Source organism: Meles meles, chromosome 11, assembly GCF_922984935.1.
Source record: "Meles meles chromosome 11, mMelMel3.1 paternal haplotype, whole genome shotgun sequence".
NCBI classification, from domain to species: Eukaryota; Metazoa; Chordata; class Mammalia; order Carnivora; family Mustelidae; genus Meles; species Meles meles.
The window spans coordinates 892,796-900,382 of NC_060076.1; positions in this window are offsets into that span (position 1 = coordinate 892,796).

Consider the following 7,587-nt stretch of genomic DNA (forward strand, 5'->3'; position numbering starts at 1 on the left):
GCCCGCCGTCCAGTCTCTGTGTGGGGGAGGGGCCCGGCGGACAGCAGGACGCTCGGGGCTGCATCCCCAGCCGCCGTCCCCGGAACCTCGGAGCAGACAAGGTCGTGCCAGAGCGCGGCCAGCATGGCATGCGCTCGCCGCCAGTGGGGAGGTGTGAAGGGGCGCCCCTGGAGGACAGGACCGCACACGGCCGCGGGGGCTGGGGATGTGGGGCGGAGGTGGACGTGGAGGCTGGAAGCAGCCCCGGCCACACCCCCAGAGCTTGTCCCACGTCTGTCCTTGGGGGCGCACCTGCCCCCCTCATTGTGCTGGGTGCCGGGTGCTGGGTTGGGGTGCGGATGGGGCGGCAGCCTGACTTCCGTGCGTGGCTACACAGGGAGCTCATCGTGTCCGACTATCTGACTGCGCACACAGTGACCGTCACCTCAGTCGGGGGACAGACGTGGCGGACACGGACAGGGGAACGGGAGGCCAGAGGCAGTGCCGAGCAGAGGCTGCTGGGGTTGGACCTGCACCGGCTACAGGGGGTCGGCCGGGCAGGGGCCATGAGGGCCTCGGCGGGGAAGCCACTGGGCCCAGAGGAGCTGCTCCTGGCCGAGGGTCCACCAGCGTGGGCAGCGCACCCGGAGGCCGCCCCAGCCCACAGTAATAGCTGCAGGACGATGAGGAGGGGAACCGGGGGACAAGGGCACAGGGCACCAGAGCCCCAGACATCCCGCGCACGGCCCAGCCAAGACCAGAGCCCCAGGGGCAGGCACCACAAGCCGCTAAGATGGAACGTTCTCTGGGGAGACTTAAAATCATCAGGGAGACTCAACATGTAAAAAACAGGGGAGTAAGAAACACCCGCCAGACGTCCGAAAAGGAGCCAGCGGGACAGGACAGGGAGAGTGACTGAGATGGAAAAGAGGTCCGAGCAGACCCCCGGCGGGAGAATTAGCCTCCAGAAGATGGAGGGGGAGGGATGCAACTGGGCGAAACCCAAGGAGGGAGGGAGGCACGGGGAGGGCTGGGGCAGCGCAGCGGCGGCCGCTGCAGCTCACCCCTGCAGCAGCGAGAGCGGGGCAGAGCAGGGCCCAAGTCCGTGGGGACAGACGTGCTCAGAACACGTGTGCTGAGGTCTGGCCGGGATGGGCAGTGTCGCCCACGAGGTGGGTCACAGCAAGGCCACGGTCAGCGAGGGTCCCAAGATCCTAAAGCTCTCAGCGGAGGTCCGGGTCCAAGGACGGTGGGTCAGGCACGTGGCCTGTCCCGCCCGCAGCGCCGCTAGAGGAGCTAAGCGCTCGCTCCGAATGGGGCCACGCAGCAGCGACAGGACGCAACAGCAGACCCAGACCGCCACATCCGCGCCCCCGCCGGAGCTCAGGACAGCCTCAGCCCAGAAGCCAGTGCCCAGAGAAGAGCCGGCCAGGAGGACGGAGCAGCCGACAGAGAGCCCTGCTGGCAGCGAGCGCGCCGGCTGCAGGAGCCTGGGGCGTGGACTGCGGCTCCGGCTCTGAGAGCCCGGGACTGCTGTGCTCGCTGCACTGCCGCTGGGTGGACCCAGAAGCGGCCTTGGGACCATGGAGAGGCATGACAGAGCAGGACGGCAAAGGCCCTATGTCTCTGGCTGAAGAAGCAGACAGGGTTGGTCCCCAGCCAGAGGGAGAAGCTCGGGAAGCAGCCGCGAGGTGGCTATGACCACTAAGGCCGACCGCCGGGCTAAGGCCGACCGCCGGGCCGCAGATGCGTGCGGCAGAGCCAGGAGCCCGTGGACCAGCGCCCAGTCCCGGCCCCAGGACCAGCCCGCAGACCGTGGTGGGCGTGGTGGACCTAACCCTAACAACGCTGACACGGGCCATCGCCCAGGAGTCGGACAGGACCTGGAGCTGATCCAGACACGTCCAGAATGTAACCCACGGTTACTCGGGACACAAAGACCCTCGATATGTCAGCTCGGAGGGAAGGACTTTCAGCAGACGCCAAGGACGAAAAGACCCAGCTGTCGAGACTGTCCGGCACAGACTCTGCGGCAGCATTTGCAGAAACTCTTGGACAGACTTCACAGATGTTTCGACAGACGTGAAGACACGAAAGTCTCAGCACAGAAACAAGATTAAGAGAAGCCAAACGGACCCGTGAGGACTGAAAAGCCAAATTTTAAGACTCACTGGACAGAGGGGCCAGCAGACCGATGTGACAGACCGGTCAGTGACCGTGACTGGAGACAGGTGGACGGAAGTCATCCAATCTGAACAAAGGAAAGAAAACCATTCTGGGGGGAATCAGGCCCCAGAGACCTGTGGGACAGACACTAAAGGTCTGTTTGTCCCCCTGGGAGCCCCCGAAAGAAGAAGAGTGACCTGCGGACAGGACAGCTGGAACTCGCCTGCGTGTGGCGCAAGACACACACCCACAGCTTCTGGAAGCCGAGAAACCCACACACAAACGCATCTCCTCAAACGGCGGGAACCCGAGACAGAAGAACCCGGATGGCAGTGGGGGGGGAGGGGCGCCTGCCCAGCGAGGGGCCGCCCCTCCCCGGCCGCCGCGGGTGAAGACGGCAAGACTGTCATCCCTGAGTGCTGCGGCCGGTGAAAACACCGTTCACGGACTCAGGTGGGATTTCCCAAGTGAAAGAAAATGAAGAGACTCCAGCCAGCGATGGAAGGTCTCCTGCCGGGACGTCAACACCATCGGAATGAGGCTGGGACGCCCCCGAGGGGGCAGACCTGCAGACCCCTGAGCTCGTCAGAACACGTCTGACGGCGGAAAGAAAGGCAGTTAGGGTGTTTTCTGACGGGAGTTTCCGGTCTAGATATGGGGGTGATGAAGGGACCCTTGGGGGTAAGGGCCCACATCCCAGTTAAGGGGCAAAACACCAAGTCCTCCAGGAAGACATTAAAAGCTGAGTGTGTTCTGCGGGTGCCCGGGGCTCCGTCGGCTGAGCGTCCAGCTCGATCTCGGCTCGGGCCTTCATCTCGGGGCCGTGCGGTCAGGCCCCGTGTGGGGTCCCACGCTGCGCACGCAACTGCTTAAAACCACAGTGAATCGAGCACATCGTGATCCTTAGGAGAACCTAGATGTACCGCACAGACAGACAGACAGAACCACAGCAGAGAGACTGACACAGACGACTGAAACAGTCTGAGTAGTTCTGTCCTTCTAGGCCGCAGAGAGGAAATGGAGGCACGAACAGGGAGACCCCACGGAACACAAACACGGGAGGCGCCTTCCCCGGCGCGGCAGAAATGACCTTACCGTCAGCGCGAGACGGGGGACGCGAACCCTGCAACCCCGTCTGCCGGCACGAGCAGAGGCTTCCAACAGGGCATCGGGGAGGGAAACAGCGAAACATTCCGCAGAAGCACTCGGAAAAGGGGCCTCGAGCGGCTCCACTGACCTCTGGGAGTGTGCGCCCTCTCACTGGGGAAGACGGGGTGCTGCCCACGGGGGAGACGCTGAGAAGGCGACCAGTGTGTGTGCAGCTCACAACAGCCAGAACCCGCCGAAGCGGAGCAGCAGAACGAGAGGAGAACGTAGCCGGAGACCCGCAGACCCGGAGACGGCGCCCCCGCTCAGGCCAGAACCCGGCACAGCCCCGAGCAGATTCCCCAGGGCGGCTGGAACCAGGAACCACACACTGGGGAGCCCCTTGTCTGACGCTCCAGAGGTCACAAGAATGCACGCTTGCCGTGGGGGGACCCTTCCTGCCTCTTCGGCCGCCGGTGGACTGGCCATCCTCGGTGTCCTCCTCTGTTGACCTGTCAGTCCAACCTTCTGTCTCCACATCGCCTCCCCCTGGGCCTCTTCCCATCATCGTCCCTCTGCAGTCTGTGTCCAAATCTCCCCTTTTTATACAGTTCCCCGTCCTGCTGGCCTGGGCCCGCCCTGTGCCGCATTGTACCTAGATCACAACCTACAGAAAGGCCACGTTCTGCGTTCCTGGCTGTTCGGATGTCATCGTGTCTTTCTGGGGTTCAACGTGTAGGACCTGCCGGCGGACTGCATTTCCCCGAGCTGTGCGCGGCAGTCCGCTCACGGGGGCGGAAGACACACTCCCTTCCGCGGCACAGGGAACATCGCCGAGAGGACCGCAGGCTGCACTGTGAGACGAACCTCAGTCCAAACTCCTTCTCCGTTCGGCCCCCGCGACCCGACCCCGAAACCAAAGACTGCGGAAGGACACGAACATCCCCGCCGAAAACAGATGCAGAATCCTCAAGCGACAGTTACACCAAATCCAGACAGACCCAGACTGAGGCGCACACTGTGACCTGGGGGACTAAATCCAGAAACCAAGGCTGGTCCTAGATGCAGAGACGGGGCAGGGGCCACTTGGACGCATCTCCTGATGCCGAAAAAGCGCTTCACAGAGCATCCCAGCCGCGCTGAAGCCCTCGGCCAACGGGGAGGAGGGGGGACCTGCTCAGCCTGGGGAAGGCGCCGGCACGTCTGCGGGTAGGGTCTCCCTTGCGGGAGAGGGAACCTTCCCAAGGCCAGGGGCGGTCCGGGAGCCCCTCCTTTGCTCCGGGCCCTCCCACAGGGGGACACTCAGCAGGGGAGTAAATGAGCTAGTGCTGAGTTCACACTCAGAAGCGTGCGTGTCCTCACGCACAGACAGCAGCGCGTTTATGTGGGGAATTCCCCAAAAGCTGCAAAAACAACCAATTCGCTCCTAGAACCAGTGAGCTTATCAAGCTTACGGGATACAAAGAGAATGCACAAAAAACAACTGTTTCTACACACCAGGGATGTACGATTGGAAACCAAAACTTAAAAATTAACTTTTGTGGGGTGTCTGGGTGGGTCAGTCAGTTGAGTGTCCAACTCCTGATTCTGTCGTGATCTTGGGGTCCTGGGATCGAGCCCTACACTGGGCTCCGTGCTCAGCAAGGAGTCTGCTTGGGATTCCCTCTCTGCCCCTTGCTGCCTCGCTTTCTCTGAGTAAACAAATAAACAAAATCTTTAAAGAAATACGACCCTCTGCAGCCGCTCAAGAGCGAAGGAGGCGCTCGGGCAGGAACCTGAGAAAGCAGCCGTCGCGCCGGGCGCTACACAACGAGGACTCGGAGAAAAAGCAGAGACAAAGGATGTTCCTGGGTTGGAAGACAACACAGATGTCAGTTCCCCCCAAACCGACCCTAGATTTACAGCAGCTCCCGTCCGTGCCCAGCAGGGCTTTCTGTAGCTGCGGCAGGGGATTCTGAGACTCACCCATTCTGGCGAAGGAACAGAAACAGCTGGAGACCCTCTGAGCAACGGGGAGGAGAGCGGGGGGTTCCCAGCCAGGCAGCTACTGCTCGCCGGGGCGCGTGCGACAGACGGACTGCGCTGGCGCAGACACACAGGAGGGGGTGACTGGGCTTCACAAAGGCACCAAGTGAGTGGACAGAGGGAGGCTATGGCCGTCTGTGGAGGCAAATGGCACAGTCATTTCCACAAACGGCCAGCCAGATGCAGAGAAATTAACCTAAACTTCACGGGCTTTGCAAAAATCTACTCAGAATGGATCAGAGGCCTAGGCGCGGCCGGTCATGACATACTGCGAGAGGGGACGGCGGGCCACCTCCGGTATCTGGTGACAGGAGGAGGCTCCCAGATGCGACCTGAAAGCTGGGTCCACAGCGCACTTTTCCGGAACTTACCAATCTCGCCCGAGACACAGCCAAGGCGAACCAGAGGAAAGCATCTGCGGCCACACAGCGGACAAACCGTGTCCCTAGAACCGGCCGTCAGCTCTCTGGCTCAGCAGCTGCCCCGCCCCGGGCCACATGAGCGGGAAAGGCGGACGCGAGCCGCGACAGAAGCCCAGCACGCAGCTGCGGAGTGGGGGGCACGGGACCCCACCTGCGCCGCAGGGAGCCCCGAGGGCGTGGCCGCTGTGTCCGCCTACGTGGCTGTGTGACAGGATGCCCCGCTCCGCCACACGTCCGCGGCCACACACGGCGGTGTCTCACAGTCATGAAGGCCCGAGGCAGGGACGAGGCCACCGGCTGGGGCCCGAGTTGAGCACTTCTCGCTGCGTCCGCAGGCGGTGGGAGGGGAGAGTTCCCTGGGGTCCCTCTCCAGAGCCCCACCCGCGACCTGTCATGCCCCCTCCCAAAGGCTCCGTGTCCCAACACCTTCACCTCGGGCTTGGGTTTCAGCCGATGACTCTGGGGGGCGGGGGGCACACAGCCGCTCAGGCCATCGCGGCTACTCTGGAAAACGGCGCACGTTCTCAGGAATTCAAGCGACCCTTACTGTGCGACCCAGCAACGCCCCTGCTCAGGGACGGTGGGAGGGCGCTCCACAGCAGCCTGCCAGCAAGAGCTCGGAGCAGCTGCACGCGGGACCCAAGCTGGGAACCACCCAGACACCCTCCAGCAGGTGCGGACTCCCCCGCCGTAGCAGGAATCCAGCGGCGCTGTCCGCGGTGCTGAGCGTCCATGGTGCCGGGCGGAGGGCCGGGCCTCAGAAGGCGGCGCCCGCGGCTCCAGCCCCAGTGGCCCTCAACGCCGGCAGCACCTGGGGCTCAGGGCAGGGTCCAGAAACGGAGGAGCTGCTCGTGTGCCCCCGTACGTGTGAGCAGACGGTCGGAGCCGCACCCGAAACGCTTATGACCCAACTTCCCCGCGAGGAATCGCAGGGGCTGTCAGAGAAAGTGCCGCTGACTCACTGGCCAGGGGCCCAGGCAAGACCGCAGTTATGGTTCCAAATGCACAGAAAAAGTAAGCGTCGACCCAGGACTCTAAACCCAGTCAACATCTAACCAGAGGCTAGAGTTGGGGCTCGGTCGGTCGGGGGCTCGGCCAGTTGGGCGTCCAACTCTCGATTTCAGCTCAGGTCGTGACCTCAGGGTCATGAGACAGAGCCCCGCGTCAGGCTCCAGCTGGGCACGGAGCTTCTCCCTCTCCCTCTGCCCCTCCCCACACATTCCCCCCAAAACAGAACCAAAATCAAAGATGGGACACACCCAGCTGCAGACGTGGGAAGCCAGAGGCCCACAGGACAGCACAGCGGGCGGCCACGGGGGCACAAGGCAACGGGGAGCCAAAGCAGCATGTAGTGTCCTGGCTGCTGTTGACGGCTTTTAGCGTTTTTTTGCAGATGATTCTATTTGAGAGAGAGAGAGAGAGAGAAGGCACACAAGCAGGGGGAGAGGCAGAGGGAGAAGCAGACTCCCCGCCAAGCCGAGCGCCCAACCCGGACTCGATCCCAGGACCTTGGGATCACGACCTGAGCCGAAGGCAGATGCTTAACGACTGAGCCCTCCGGGAGCCCCCTAACAAGTATTTTTGTGTTTAAAACTAGGGGCGCCTGGGTGGCTCAGTGGGTTAAGCCTCTGCCTTCGGCTCAGGTCATGATCTCAGGGTCCTGGGATCGAGCCCCGCATCGGGCTCTCTGCTCAGCGGGGAGCCTGCTTCCCCCCCTCTCTCTGCCTGCCTCCCTGCCTGCTTGTGATCTCTGTCAAATAAATAAAATCTTAAAAAAAAAAAACTAATATGGACTCGAAATTCTAGAGAACGTGCGGAGGGGGCAGGAGGTCAAGTGAGGGCCAGAGTGGAAGTCACGCCGCGCAGAATGCCACCGGCCCAGCTGGCAGCTCCTCAAACACGCCCCCAC